Source organism: Herpailurus yagouaroundi, unplaced genomic scaffold (assembly GCF_014898765.1).
Source record: "Herpailurus yagouaroundi ecotype Mexico unplaced genomic scaffold, PumYag 188, whole genome shotgun sequence".
In the NCBI taxonomy this organism is placed as follows: Eukaryota; Metazoa; Chordata; class Mammalia; order Carnivora; family Felidae; genus Herpailurus; species Herpailurus yagouaroundi.
The window spans coordinates 37,243,598-37,259,490 of NW_024412419.1; the positions used below are offsets into that span (position 1 = coordinate 37,243,598).

Below are 15,893 nucleotides of genomic sequence, written 5' to 3' on the forward strand. Positions count from 1 at the left end.
ATTCTGCTGTCGACTCACGCTGACCTTGCTCAAGTTACTCAGCTTCCCTGCTTCTAGTTCCCCGTCTGTGAGAATAGAGAGCACTAACCTACTGCCTGCTCCACGCGGTGGGTGTGACAGCTAAATGAGATAAAGCGTAAACAGCTCCCTGGCCAGTGTTTTCACAGCTCTGCTGAGGGTGTGTGTGGTGGCAAATGTGATAAGGTGGGCAGATGCTCCAGCCGAGTGTTACATCATCCCCATCTACTGACTTCTCCCGCCCCAGGATGGTGTCTGAGAAGACTGAGCAGGGAGCTCGGACTTCCATCTGCAGAGTTAACAAGCTTCTCTACACTGTCATCATGGGGTTGGGAAGGGGGAGCTTGGACATTCACCCCCGCCTGGCAGAGACCAGGCTCTCCTCCGTTTCCCCACTGGAGTGGCATCAGAGGAAGCTCTCTCCACCTTCAGTGGTAACCAGGCCCTGTGGGGAATATCAGTGGGGCACTCTGACCTTCTACTTGAGGGAGCTATCCGTGGTGGCCCCGTGGGGAGCCAGAACTTCTGTCTCCATCCAGCAGCGAGGTAGAGACCTCTTCTTACTTTTACCTGTGTGTCAACAGATGCCAAGTAGGGAACGTGGATTTCCACGTCCCCCTGGCAGGAACGACACAACTCACTGTTAACCAATCCCTTTCCCTACTGGGGCAATGCCAGAGGAAGCCATTTAACACAGACGATTGCACTAATATCCAGGGTCTCGTAACATAATATTCGAAATTTTCGGTTTCAGTAGAAAATCGTGCACCATACCAAGAACAGGATGATCTCAGACTGAAAGAAAACAACCAGTAAATGCTAATCCCAAGATGACAGAGATGTTAGAATGATCGGACAGACATTTTAAAGCAACCACCATTGGGGCGCCTGGGTGGCGCAGTCGGTTGAGCGTCCGACTTCAGCCAGGTCACGATCTCGCGGTCCGTGAGTTCCAGCCCCGCGTCAGGCTCTGGGCTGATGGCTCAGAGCCTGGAGCCTGTTTCCGATTCTGTGTCTCCCTCTCTCTCTGCCCCTCCCCCATTCATGCTCTGTCTCTCTCTGTCCCAAAAATAAATAAACGTTGGAAAAAAAAAATAAAAATAAATAAATAAATAAAGCAACCACCATAAAAATGCTTCCAAGAACAATGACAAGTACTCTTGAAACAAATGAAAAATTAGGAAGTCCCAAGCAAGAAAGTCAACATATAAAGAAGAACCAAATGGAAGTTTTAGAACTGAAAAATACAGTAACCAAAACAACAACAATAAAACCCGCGTCAAGGGAGGCACTCATCAGGGGAACCAAGGGGGCACAGCGAACTGGAAGACGGGACATTGTTACATATCCATTCTGAACAACAGAGACAAGAAAATGGGCTGGAAAAAAGGGAACAGAGCCTCAGGGATATGTGGTGCTATAACAAAAGATCTAACTTCCGTGACACTGGAGTTCTGGAAGGAGAAGAAAAGAGGGCAGAACTGAAAAAGTGTTCGTTAAGTAATGGCTTAAAACTTTCTGAATCTGGCAAAAAGCACAAAGCCACAGATTTAAGAAGCCAAGCGAATCTCAAACAGGAAAAACCCAAAGAAATCCATATCAAGGCACATCACACTCAAACTTCTGAAAAACAAAGAGAAGTATGTATATATTGGAAACAGAAAGAAATGACACTCCACCTAAAGGGGAAACATTTTTGACTGATGGATAATTGTTGCTAGAACATAGAGGCCAGAGTATCGAAGAGGTGTTGGAAGAAAAAAAATGGCCAACTCAAAATCCTGTCTCCAGCTGAAAGGTCCTTTCTAGTGGAAAGATCCTTCCGGAATGAAAGGGAAATCAAAGCGGTCTCAGAAAAACTAAGAATATTTGTCACCAGCAGGCATATGGAAAACGAATGGACAAAAGAATATTTCTCAACAGAAGGGAAATGATAAAAGAAAGACTATTGGAACATCAGTAAGGAAGAAAGAACATAATAAGCAAAAATATCGGTAATATTGGTCATTACAAGAGACTTTCATTTTCCTCTTGAGTCTTCAAGATTACACTGATGATTGAGGCAAAAACTAACCCTGTCTAATGTGATTCTAAAAGTATGTAGAAGAAATATTTGAGACAATGAGCTGTATCACTAACAGAGATGGTAAAGGGACGTAAAGAGAGGTCAATGTTCCCCACTTCACTCAAATTTGGAAAAGGGTGACACTAGTAAACTGTGGTATGTCTCACACGATACAAAAAAAAAATGATTTGATAAAATCCAGCAAATATTCCTGATAAAAACTCTTAGCAAACGAAGAATAGATGGGGACTTCCTCAACCTGATAAAGGACATTTACTAAAAACTTACCACTGACATCATTCTTTTGTTTGTTTGTTCTCAGTGGGCTCCGTGCCCAACGTGGGGCTTGAACTCACAATCCAGAGATCAAGGGTCAGATGCTCTACTGAGTAAGCCAGACAGGCGCCCCTATAGTTAATATCATTCTTTTTTTTTTTTTAATTTTTTTTTCAACGTTTATTTATTTTTGGGACAGAGAGAGACAGAGCATGAACGGGGGAGGGGCAGAGAGAGAGGGAGACACAGAATCGGAAACAGGCTCCAGGCTCTGAGCCATCAGCCCAGAGCCCGACGTGGGGCTCGAACTCACGGACCGCGAGATCGTGACCTGGCTGAAGTCGGACGCTTAACCGACTGCGCCACCCAGGTGCCCCATTATCATCCTTAATGATGAAAGACTGAATACTTTCCCTCCTGAGATCAGAAATTCCCACAGATTCTATTCCACATTGTACTGAAGATTCTATCTAGTGTAATATGGCAAGAAATAGAAATCCAGAGATCCATGTTGGAAATAGAAAAGGAAAGCTGTTTTTATTGGAAGGTGACACAGAGTCTACATAGAAAAACCCATAGAACTAAAAAGCCACTAGAACTAAAAGAGTGACTTTAGTAAAGATACAGGATACAGGAGTAATTCACAAAAATCACTTGCATTTCTGTATATTTGCGGTGAACCATTGGAATTTGAAATTTTAAAAGTACTACTTATAGTAACATCAAAAAGTATAAATTAGAGTGAAAATGACAAAAGGTGGACAAGACCTACACATTAAAAATTATAAAACATTGCTGATAAAAATGAAAGAGACGCGAAATAGGTAGAGAGATACTGTGTTCATGGGTCAGAAGGCTCAGTGTTTTTATGGTATAAATTTTCACCAAATTGATCTATAAAGTCAATGCAATTCTGGGCAAAATCTCAGCAAACTTGTAGAAATTGACAAACTTCTTCTAAAACTCATACGGAAATGCAAAGGACTTAGAATAGTCAAAACAACTTTGCAAAGGAGGAACAAAATTGGAGAACTAACACTGTGTGATTTCAAGACATTATAAAGTGACAATAATCAGGACAGTGGAGTGACCCTAAGTACCAATGTCAATGGAACGTCAGAATCAAGACTAAACAGACCCACTCGTGCATGAACAACTGATTTTTGACAAAAGTGCAAACAGGGCAGGGAGGGAGAAATGGTAGTCTTTTCAACAAATGCTGGAGGAACACTGGGATATCCAGAGGCAAAAAAGATGAACTTCAATCCACACCTCATACCATCGACAAATATTAACTCAAAAAATGGGTCATCATAGGTTGAAATACCCACAGCTTCCAGAGGAAAATAGAAGAAAATCTTTGAGACTTGGGCTAGGCAAAGATTTCATAGATATAGCAAAAGCATAACACATAAAAGAAAAAAATGGATTTTTTTTTTTTTTTTTTTTAGACAGAGAGAGACAGAGCATGAACAGGGGAGGGGCAGAGAGAGAGGGAGACACAGAATCTGAAACAGGCTCCAGGCTCTGAGCCATCAGCCCAGAGCCTGACGCGGGGCTCGAACTCACGGACCGCGAGATCGTGACCTGGCTGAAGTCGGACGCTCAACCGACTGAGCCACCCAGGCGCCCCAAAATGGATTTTTTAGACTCCTTCAAAATTAAAAACAAAAGTCATTGTTAAAAAAATGAAAAGATAAGCTACCATTGGGGAGCAAGCATGTGCAAATCATATATTTAATAAAGGGCTTGTATTCATTATACATAAAGAACTCCCAAAACTCAATAATAAGAAATCAAGCAACCCAATTAAAAAACGGACAAAATATTTCAACAGACATATCACCAAAATCTATGAATTATAAACAAGTAAATGAAAAGGTGCTCATCGTTATTAGCCATTAGAGAGATGCAAATCAGTATCACGAGATATCACTGTGCAGCTATTAGGATGACTACAATAAAAACGACTGACCATAATAGGCGTTATGAGAATGTGGAGGAACCGGAACTCTCACACACTGCTAATGGGTTTGTAGAAATGATGGGGCTGTCATTAACCAAATCTTGCCAAACCCCGTTGAAGGAATCACAGCTTCATTTCTTCCCTGCCCAGTTTGCTTTGCTCAGGGCCCCTGTAAAGCCAGCTTTCCAATGTCCCACAAGGTCACCTTCCGCAGTAGTGAGGTTTCCCCTTCAAGTGAACTGGGGTGGATCTACCTTAGAAACACTCTTGCTGCTTTTTGGGTTTTTTGTTGGTTTGTTTGTTTGTTTGTTTGAGGCACCAGAGTGTGAATTAGTATCGTGTGTTCAAAACCCACCAGCCCTCTTTTGGTCTGCTTCTCGGTTGATTTCAGGTGTCTTGAAAGGTGACACGGCGCCGGATAAAAAGAAAGAGAGCAAGACAGAAGGCACCACGACCCTCAGCAATCTCTTGTAGACAATTTTTTGAGGGTTGAATACAACTCTGGGCGTGAGTCAGCTGCTGAGCGAGTGCGTTTCTGTCTGCTTGTGTCTCTCTGCCTTTGCAGTCAGAGGAAGGGCCCAGGCTCAGGCCAGGAAGAATCTGCTCTAAGCTGATAAACCCAAAGCCCATGTGCCAGGAACCCTGTGGTTTTCTGTCTTTGTAAGTTTTCCCCATGAGGCCTGGGAGGAGAGGACACTCTCTAGGAGGAGGTACTTCCCCGCAAAGCATCGGCCTGAATACCGCCCAGGGGAGCAGTTTGCACACATCCGGACTGTGAGAGCTGCGCACCCAGAGCTGTGCGCTCCATTTCACGGGCTCCGGGCTCCGGGCTCCGGACCGGGGTTTTCTCCGTTAAATGTGTGAACTGTAAAGTCCCGTGCCTTCTGGGGATGGGCGGAGGGAGGCAGCCTCTGAGCTGGAGTGGGAGAGGGACCCGCGTGCGGTCCCGTGAGGGTCCGACCGCTCCGAGACTGGGCGCAGCTTTCGCAGTGACCGTGGCCGGAGAACCCCAGACCCTGACAAAGCCAGCCTGCTCTCTCCGCTTTGCCGCCTTTTACTTTTCCTAAAACAGTTCTGGGGAGTTTCAACATTCTGAAAATGGCCAGCAAAACTCTCTAGAGCTGAGCTCAAATCAATCAACGCGAAGAAAACGTGCGGATTGGGTTTTTTTTTCTTTTTTTCTTTTTTGTTTTAACCCATTGTGGGTGTGTAAACGGAGCTGTCAGTCTGGAAGCCCCCCAGGAGCCGGGCGTGAGTCCGCAGAGCTGGGTATTTTTAGTCTGCTCTCGCTCAGATTCCAGCTGGTGGACCCTGAGCGAGCTCTTGTGGGGCTCCTGGCGCAAGTGGAACCTGATGATGCAACCGCAAGGTGGGCTTAGCTCATGCAGCGCACAGAGCGGTAGCCCCAGAAGCTCCGAGACAAGCAGATAATACGCAGAAACCCTGTCCAATTGCACCTTTAAAAAAGAAAGAAAGAAAGAAAGAAAGAAAGAAAGAAAGAAAGACCTCTCAACAGGTTCAGACGCCCGTGTGTGTGTGTGTATGTGTGTGTGTAGCGATCTACTAGTAAAAATTAAAATCATCACATTGTGTCACAGGAGGGCAGCGTATTTTGCTTTTCTTTGGCAATGATCCATGATTGAGCTACTGATTAAAATATACCCTATGAAGTACATGTGTTCTATGGAATGTCTCCCTAAGTATTTGCTGACTTGCCTCTGAATTACACGCCTGGTGAAGCGGACCCTGGCCGGAGGGGATCGCTTCTCCTTCATGCAGGTGCTTTCGGCTCCCCTCTCTCAGGCTGGGAGCTGGACTGCTTTGGGCTTTGTTTTTTGTTCCGGCCCCTGAGCCCAGCACAGGATCTAGAACAGGGAGGCTGTCATTCACATCCACTGGGGGCCCCTTCCTGGTCATCTGTCAGGGGGACAATAATGCTAGTCTTACCCTCCTGAGAGCTGCTGGAGGCTGCACACTTCAGCCGAGTCCTTTTGCTTTCTGCTCCTTACTTGGCCCATCTGTGAGATCAAGGAAAAGGTACAAATTTAGCAGTAATGATTCAGTTATTTTACTTAAAAAAAAAGTTGGAGCCATCGTTACACAACAGAATTAACATTTGTTAATTGTGGGATGGGGGTACTCAGGTGATTGATAGATCATTCTCTGTTTTTCTGTATCTTTCAAAGTCCTTTGGTCCGATAAACGGAGAGGAAAGAAACATTTTTAAAGGATTTGTATGAAATCTGGTTTCCTCCAGATGGACACTCTCTGGTTCTGTGTACAGGGAAATGCTCAGTAAACCCCAGAGTCCTGAGACTCTAAGGAGAGGCATTAATATTATTCATCACATTTCTGTTCTATACACTGCTCCAGGAATTTACTGATACTCAGCACTAGGCTTCACCCCTACCCACACTCTCCGCTGTGTCAGACAGCCAGCCGTTTGCTCACTAAGCTGAATACCTTTCTGGTGGGATAGGAGTTTTCTAGTTGAAGGCATGGGAGTCCAGAATGATGGCACTTAGAATGTTCTGAGTCCGTTTCATCCAACCCTCTCCCCTCCCCCGGAACCACCTGCAACCCCAACCTATACCAAACAGAAGCATATACCTGTAGGAACACTAACTCCTATCTGCAGTCACTAAACATTTGTCTCATATAATGAAATCCCAGCTTTTGGGGGCTTAACCAAAACACGTTGCCGGAGAAAATGCACGTTGACATCTCCACTCCTCTAACTTAAAAACAGCCAAACTAAAATAAGTAACAACAACAACAAAAAGTTGTTTCCCACACATTTGCCCTGCTCTTACCACCAGTCTTCAGCCTGAAATAATTTCATGCTTGAGTTATTAACTTATGAAAATAGGCACAAAAGGGGAAAAATGTGAACAGGTCCTCAGCTATATTATTAGTCATTGCTACAGCTGAGTGCATTCCGGCACAAAGGCGTGTTATTCTGCCTGAGTACCTCAGTTTTGAACAAAATGTAGCTCACTAATGGGTTATGCCTCATATACCTTTTTGTAACCATTAGGTTGCCATTCTCTGTAATCTATCCTGTTTTTCATTACGGGTATGTTCATTAGGCAGGTGTGCGCACAAGTGCCCGTGTATGTGTGTGTGCGTGCGTGTGCACACACACGCACACGCACGCACACACACACAAATCCCCTTTTGTCTGTGACTGAAAAGAAAGGTCACGGGCTGGGCTGGCAGTCGTTTTGGGGAAACCACTGTCTTGATAAATGCTAATTATCATTGATTATGATAGTTGATCGTTATCATTGATTATAATGATTTGGAAATCAGGGCTGTGGATGGATGTGAAATGTGGATTCTGAAAAACTGGTGGATTGGGGGGTAGGAACATGAGTAAAAGAAGGGAACCCAGAAGCATTCTGGAGAAGACGGAGGTAGAGCAGGGGAGCCTGACCTGTCTTGCCTCAGTCTCTGTTTGTCAGGGGCAGTGCTGGTCTGAAAACATTCCGGGCTGGGCTCACTTGCCAAGTGTTCTCAGGTTTCCAGGCAGTAGCCCCCTTTATGGAAGTTTCTGGCTTGCACTCAGAGATGTTGCCCCAAACCAGTTTGAGTCACATGAATAAAAGAGCCAAGTTTGGACCTACTGACTTTTGCTTCTGTAAAGCACAGAATTGGTTATAGAAATCAAGGCCTTTGGGTCTTAACTTCTGGATAGACAAAAATGCAACAAAAATAGCAGGCAAGAAAATAATCAGGAGAAAGAAATATAGAAGGGAAATAGAAGAAGCTTGGAGAAGATCACGGTCCTTCACAGGCAAGTATGGTTCATTAGAGCTGTCTCCTAAACAGACCAGAGGTCTGCATGGGGCTGGAGATCCCAGAAACAGGGCCCCCCAGCCCCCACCAATTCTCAGCCAATAAGAGAAGCCCCGGGCACCTTCCCCCTTGATTAGGACAATGGGATTCTCCACCTGACACTTGCCTGGCCAGGAGGGACACTAATTGGGAACCAAATGTGGTCCTTTAACCCCTTTGAAGTGTTCACGAACGCTTTGATTTTGTTCTTTCCTCCTCATTAAGACAAACGGGGTTCTACTTTGCCCTGAAAAAATCTGATCTCACCTCCCAAGCCAGCTGCTCATCTTCCGGCTCCTGTGAGGCAAGCTCTGCAAGGGGGGTCCCCTCCTGTCAGGTGACAGAAATGCCCACCTTGCCAAAGATCACTCTGGCCGGGCTCTGTCTCGGGGGTCAGCAGATCACACTGCAATCAGAGCCCAGGATGCATCACCACGGGGTCTCCACTCGTGTCAAAACCACAAAGGGGCTTGTGGTAACTCTCAACCCAGAACGTCCCATTAGATACCAGGCAACACAGACGTGATGAGGTTCCCAGATGCTGTGCCTTGTGGAGGCAATCAGGCTGGAGAGAACTCCAGGAAGACAGAGCCTCCCCCCCGCCCCCCGCCTCCCCAAAGTTCTGGAATCTTGAAAGATTATGAAGCCAGCTTTGCCTTCGCCCTTCTTTTACTGGTGACACACGGGGGCAAAGAGGTGGCAGAACTGGACCTAGAAATGATATTGCTTCTCCCAGCTGGCACTGAACCCCTGAGTCTCATCTGCCGTAACACCCGCCCCCCCCCCCCCATGCCAAGACCACCTTCCCTTCTCCCAGTGCAGGGGCAAAGTCAGTGCAATGGAAACCTGCAGAATGGAGGCAACTGGAGCCCCGTGGCCTACTCAGAGACCATGAACGTGGGACATGCACCTTCACCTCCCCCCCCCCCCCACAGTGCCAGCCACAGGGGAAACATAGGCCACGGCAACAGAGCTCTGCTCCAGAGGCACACGCTGAGAAAGAGGCCCCAGTGCCCAGTGGGGACACCTCTGGAGATGGCCGCAGGCTGTGGTGGAGTCCTGGGAGGCTGGATGAACTCTGTCAGGTGGGAAATGGGAAGGTGGAGAGAAGAGTGGTTGTTGTTGCCGGTGTTGTTGTTGTTTAGAGAGATAGAGAGAGAATGTGTTAGTGGGTGGGGGAGAGGAGCGGGGGCAGGGGGGCGGGAGGGAGAACCCAAGCAGGCTGAATGCTCAGCGCAGAGCCCGACATGGGGTTTGATCTCATGACCCTGGGATCATGACCTGAGCCCCAATCAGGAGTCCGACGCTCAACCGACTGAGCCACCCGGGTGCCCCGAGAAAAATATTCTTAAGAGCAGAAATTCAAACCTGGGAAAGCATCATCCATCTTATCTCGTTCTGTCACAGATATAATCTCCACAGCCAACAGACCCAAAGTCCTGCTACGTGTGTGTTTATTTCCTTGGATCCCCACAGATCTCCATCTGCGAGATCAGCATCTGAATTAGACCCTCTCCCCCTTGTTTTCATTTTTACCGTCTTTATCACTTTGTGTTTAGTTCAGGAGCGTTAGTAAGTACATGAACATTGTTTTACAACAGATCTTAGATCTTATTCGTCTTGCAAAACGGAAACTCAACCCATTAAACAGTCACTCCCCGTTCTCCCCTCCGTGCAGCTCCCGACAACCACCGGTCTACTTTCTGTCTCCGTGACTTTGATGACTCTAGGTACCCCGTGTATATGGAATCACATAGGATTTGCCCTTTTGTGACTCGCTCATTTCTTCAGGTTTCATATATCTTGTAGCAGGTGACAGATTTTCCTTCTTTTTTAGGCTGAATAATATTCCATTGTATGTAAACACCACCTTTGGCTTATACAGCCGCGTGTTGAAGGACCCTTGGGTCGTTTCCACCTTTTGCCTCTTGTGAATAACACTACTGTGAACACGAGTGTGCAAATACCCCTTTGAGATCTTGCTTTCAATCCTTTTGGCAATATACCCAGAAGAGGAATTGTTGGATCATATGATAGTTCTATTTTTAATCTTTTGAGGAACCTCCATAGCAGCTGAACCATTTCACCTTCTCACCCACAATCTAGGAGGGTTCCAATTTCTCTACATCCTCACCAACACTTGTTATTTTCTGTTGATATGTATATATACATATATGCCCCCCTGAGTGGGTATAAGGTGATATCTTCTTGTAGTTTTCATTTGCTTTTCCCTAAGGCTTAGTGATATTGACTATGTTTTCATATGCTTGTTAGCCATTTGTATCTCATCTTTGGAGAGACATCTATCCAAATCCTTTGTGTTTTTTTTTTTTTAAGTTTATTTGTTTCTTTATTTTTTAATGTTTATTGATTTTTGAGTGAGAGACCGAGCATGAGTGGGGGAGGGGCCGAGAGAGAGGGAGACACAGAATCCGAAGCAGGCTCCCGGCTCTGAGCTGTCAGCACGGGGCCCGACGCGGGGCTCGAACTCACGAACTGGGAGGTCACGGCCTGAGCTGAAATCAGGAGTCCGATGCTTAACTGACTGAGCCACCCAGGCGCCCCTCCCTTTGCTTATTTTGAAATCGGATTATTTTGTTGCCGTTGAGTTGTAGGAGTTTTTTAATACCCCCCTCCTTTTTTTGTTTTTAGCTGAAAAAAACTGAAGGATCCAAGAGGTGGGTAACTTACTTGCGTGTGCTGTGAGTCGCCCCGCGGCGGGGAGGGCTGGCCCCAGGCGACAGCTAGAGCAAGCTGCGGCCCGTCCTCTCAGCCACATGGTCTCGCAGCCAACACTGCCCGTCAAATGCACACCCTGTGTTCACAGCCTTGTGTGCCAAATTGCTGTTTGGAAACGAACAGCAAACACTGGCTGCGGGGAACTCAGAAGCGTGTAATATCCACTTTAATGACGGTTCCACTCTCTTGTTTTCCCCTCCTCTGAGGAAGCGCAGAGAGAAAAGGCTGTTCATGGAAAAATACATTTAAATGGATCAGTGCCGGGCAGCCCTTTGCACATCTGTTCTTAACAGGTTTCAGCTGAAACTACTGAAAATATACATAGATCTGTTTGCGTGGAACCAGTTAAATCTGATAAGATTACAATTTGGAGGGTAACTCTGGATTTGGTGGGGGGAAAAGAAAAAACCCTCCACACTTGCTCTCCACACACGCTCCTAATATTTTACCACAGATGTTGTTGAGGGAATCGGATTTGCTGCAAATTAAAAAGATCTAAATTATTTGAGATTAGTTACAAACAAACTCAAGATGTCCCGACCGCCTTTCTGCACACAGTTCCCGCCTCCCCTCCAATCTGGGCCGAGTCCTTTGTTATCAGAGCAGAGACCACAGCTGGGAAATCACTTGTTTCTGAGTAATTCCGTCCTCACTCCCTGCATCAGTCGGTTTAGGGAGAAGATGGTAGGCAGGCTGTTCACACACTGAATGCCCAGTTGTCTTCCCCTGGAGGACACCAGTGGCCCCCAGGGACATGCAGGGAGGGAGGACAGAATTAGACAGGTGCTGTGCTCTTTCCCAAGACTTTCTTACATCGCACCAGAACCACCTTTTGAGGTCATCCCATTACAGAGATGAGAAAACTGAGGCTCTAGGATGATTTGCTCAGGACCACACCAACAGTAAAGAAAGAGGTGCTGTGAAGCTAGAAAGAGTTTTCCTCTCATCTAAATGTCCCATGGTGAGGGGAGGGGGGCATCTGGGTGGCTCAGTCGGTTGAGCAGCCGACTTTGGATTAGGTCATGATCTCGAGGTGCATGAGTTCGAGCCCCATGTCAGGCTCTGTGCTGACAGCTCAGAGCCTGGAGCCTGCTTTGGGTTCTCTCTCTGCTCCTTCCCTGCTCACACTCTGTCTCTGTCTCTCTCCAAAATAAATGAACATTAAAAAAAAAAAAAATGTCCCATGGGGCAAGGCCACAACTCAGATACCCACAGGGCCCAGCAGAAATGGAAGGAGCCAGGGGCCGTGCACAGCTACGAAGCAGCTTTAGCAGATTGATACTGGGGCAAAGGGGAGGGGGAAGAGTGAAGATATCGTGGGTGCAGATCTCCTGGATTTGGTAAAGAAAGCCAGAAATCACCAGGTTTTTACCTGTAGGCTCAGGTATTGAAGTCAAACACCCGCCTGCTGTTGTTTGGGATCCCATTACAGGGATGCCTCCAGAGGCATCTGAGTAGTGACTTGGGGGTCTGACTATCAGGATCCTTGTCTCCTGGTACAGGAGGTGCCGTCACAGGCAAGGAGCGCCACAGCTCAGCACCCTGGTCCCTGTATCCCTTCTTCTTCTTCTTCTTCTTCTTCTTCTTCTTCTTCTAAATTTTTAAGTGTTTATTTGTTTTTGGGAGAGAGAGAGAGAGAGAGAGAGAGCTTGAGCAGGGGAGGGGCAGAAAGAGAGAAGCAGAATCCAACAGAATCCGACGGGATCCGAAGCAGGTTCCAGGCTCTGGGCTGTCAGCACAGAGCCTGACGAGCAGCTCGAACTCACGAACCGTGAGACCATGACCTGAGCCGAAATCAAGAGTTGGATGCTTAACCGACTGAGCCACCCAGGCACCCCCACCCCGTGTCCTTTCTAAAGCCTTTTCTGATAACTTTGTGGGAATCCTCCCTTGATTCTAGCACGCTGTGAACTGCGTTCATCTATAACCATTGATCTAATCATTTATCTCCAAAAGACGACATCAGTCTATAAAATGCACCACAGGACATGACAATCACAGTCACATGGCCTCAGAAAAAATCAGCCCAAATTGACATCTGACAACATCCCCCCACGGCACCCCCAGGGGCTGTGGCCGTGATTGGTAAGGTTTTCATTCCTGATGGACCCCACACTGTGAAAATGCACCTATTTTTGTTCATTGAAACTCATTTTTTTTTTTAATAAGCAGCCCAGTGGAAAACAATCGTGAATGGCAGCTTCATTACATGTGGATTTTTAGAACAAAGAAAATATTGCTCACACCCTATGACCTGTTCAATGTTACTGAATTTTAATTAAAAAAATGTTACATGTTAAATTGATGACAAGGAAAGGGCGACACTACGGCTATAAAAGAAATCAGGAAGGCAAATCCTGGTGGACAGATTGTCTCAGTGATCTAGTCAATGTTACTTCATGTTTGTCTTCTTTGTCTCTCTCTGTTTTTCCATTTGAAAATTTCTGTTCTAAGCGAGTGGGGACATATTCCAAACTCTATAGACTTCGAGTGGGGAGGCTGTTGGGACCAGAGGGGGGTACGAGAAGGGGGAGACTTAATTTGCTCTCTGGGGGCCTCCCACATGATCTTGTGCATTGGATTGGTTGTTGTCCTAGAGGGCCTCCTCCAAGTGGCTGCTGTCCCAGGCCACCATGGAAAAACCCTTTGAAAGGCCCAGTTTTGGGTCATCTTAGCAGGCCTGATAACTAAGAATGAATTATTTTGAAGGGATAGATTAAATGGTGCACGGATGGCCCACTGGACGTTCAGGCCAACCTGAGTGTCACCAATTATAAGAGAATTTTCTTCCGAGCTGATGCAACACTGGAATGGAAAATCCAGGTGCTGAAAGTATGTCACCGTACTGGGTTTTCAGAAAGGCCGACAGGAGCAAGCAAAGGTGGTCAGCTTCTTCTCCGGATGGGCTTCCAAGACATGACGTGTCAGTTCATGACCTAAAGCCTCATGAAAGAGTAGCTATTTGCCCCAAACACAGAGCCTTAAGATCTGCCCATGGTGGAAGATTCACACCCAGCACAGCATGTGCAGGAAGGAAGCAACTTCCCTCAGGCTGCTGGGAGAAGCATGGGTCTTGGGGCTGGGGGGGGGGGCCCCGGGCCGGGGCGGGCAGCAGCCCCACAGTGTGGGAGCTTGAGTGTCTCGTTCCTCCCGAGAAAATAGGTGTGCAGGCGTGCAGAGTTAACCCCCAGCTAGAACAGTGCCTTGACCCTCGCTGAGGAAGACTAGAATGATTCAGGGTCTAGGGTCCCAACCACGGGCACAGAATAGCAAATACAAAGGCCCTGGGACTGGCGGGGCGAGTGCAGAGTGGGTGAACCACAGCTGTAGCACAGCTGGGGTGGGGGGTACTGGCCATGCATGGGGCGGGGGGGAGGCTGAATAATCCTGTTCTAAGAACACCCAGAAGCCACTCTCACGTTCCAAGCAGGAGAAGGATGTGGCTTGGTTTTACATTTCCTGAAGATCATGCTGGCTTCTGTCTGGATCAGAGTCTAGAGGGGTAGGAGGCTGGGCTGTGGGCCAGGTGGGAAGCCATGGGACAGGAGACTGAGGGACTGCATTTCACAGGTAGGACCAGCACAGCATGGGGAGGAGGGTGAGGAGGGTGAGGCGGGTGAGGGACGTGCCGGTCCTTGGAGGAGACATCTAACCCCTGGTTTCCATACTGGGAAAAGGCCTCAATAACCCCCAGCTCTCGGAGAGGTTGTGAAGGTTAAAAGCGGTGCCTGACCCACAACAGGTACCCAAGACTGCGTTCCCATTGGCCCCTTTGTCCCCACGAACACAGCAGACAGCGATCTTTAGCAAGGCTACTTCTGACCCTCGTCCTCAGTAAAGTGGGAAGTAGGGCCTGGGCTGGAAGGGGTGACCGGGCGGGGTCGGGTTGTCCTTTCTGAGAAATCATGTGCCGATCCACAAACAAAATGGCGATGCAACAAACTTCCATGTTCTTGAAAACGTTTTGATGCTTACAAAAAGAAACGATCGCCGTCGTGCAGCCCGACGTGCCTGTGGCCCAGAGTACAACAGGTGAGCCAGACCAGTGACTGCCCTTCGGGCCAGGATCCCTGTGTCCATTCCCAGCACTCACACCTGGCGAAGCAGGGGTGGGGAGCGGTTCAAGGTAGCACAATTCCCACTTGCACGCCAAACGCGCACTTCTGAGCTCACACCGTGCCTGGCACACAGTGCCACACTAGAGCGTCATGGTCCTCGTGCTTGTAAAGTTTATTAACTGGGTCATCCAGCCCGACCCTGCAGGGTCTTCCTATGGCTGGGAAGGCTCCCTAGAGGAGGAGGGGCATCTGGGCTGTGTGAAAGATGGGAGGAAGGGGGACCGATGGGGCCGGGCTCCCTGCTCAGGGTACAGCCTGGAGAAGGACACATGACCGGTTTTCTCTGAGCCAGCACATTTTCCATTCTAAATATAGCCCAAGATGACCCAAGACATCTTCCCCCTCACAAGGAGACTCAAGGTTCTGTATTTTCCCGCGTTTCTGTGACTTCTGAAAGAAGTGAACAGCGAGAGCTGAGGCTTTTACCTCCCATCGCCTGATCCCATGGACCCTGGGTCCTAAGGAGCGATGTCCACCCGCCCTTGAGAGGAGCGCGTGGCCTGGGTGAGGAGCTCTCTTTGGTCCCCAACATTTAGTAGCTACCAAAATATTTTGCCAGCCCTCTCCCTCCAGCAGAGTGAAACAGGGCTTCTATCCACCTAGGCAGGGTCACTGGTCACGCAGGCCGGAAATGAGAAGCTTTCCGCCACCCTTGTGTTCACCCACCCCAGCATCTCCGAAGTGAGGCCCAGCCTCATGAGTTTTAATTGGACAACAGATTCCTACTTCCCCTAGGAACCTTGCAGCAACATCAAGATGGACCTTTTATCACATTTCTGGAAGGTACAGGATACAAGCCTTTTGGAAAGAGGCACAGGGCTGACTCGTGGCTCCGAGGGCCTTCTCTGCTTGTTTGCAAAGGGGGGCAGGGGAT

General features: G+C 47.7%; 2 long non-coding RNA genes across 3 annotated transcripts in view; both read right to left on the reverse strand.

Moving 5' to 3' along the window:
- Positions 1-6,283, reverse strand: part of LOC121044437 (uncharacterized) — a 39,663-nt gene extending 33,380 nt beyond the window's left edge. For both annotated transcript variants that reach the window (XR_005797311.1, XR_005797310.1), the window contains exons 1-2: positions 6,273-6,283; positions 4,335-5,782 (exon numbers count right to left, since the gene is read on the reverse strand). This is a non-coding gene — a long non-coding RNA (uncharacterized LOC121044437). The remainder of the gene's footprint in view (positions 1-4,334; positions 5,783-6,272) is intronic.
- Positions 6,279-15,893, reverse strand: part of LOC121044439 (uncharacterized) — a 124,045-nt gene continuing 114,430 nt past the window's right edge. The window contains exon 3 of the long non-coding RNA XR_005797313.1: positions 6,279-6,343. This is a non-coding gene — a long non-coding RNA (uncharacterized LOC121044439). The remainder of the gene's footprint in view (positions 6,344-15,893) is intronic.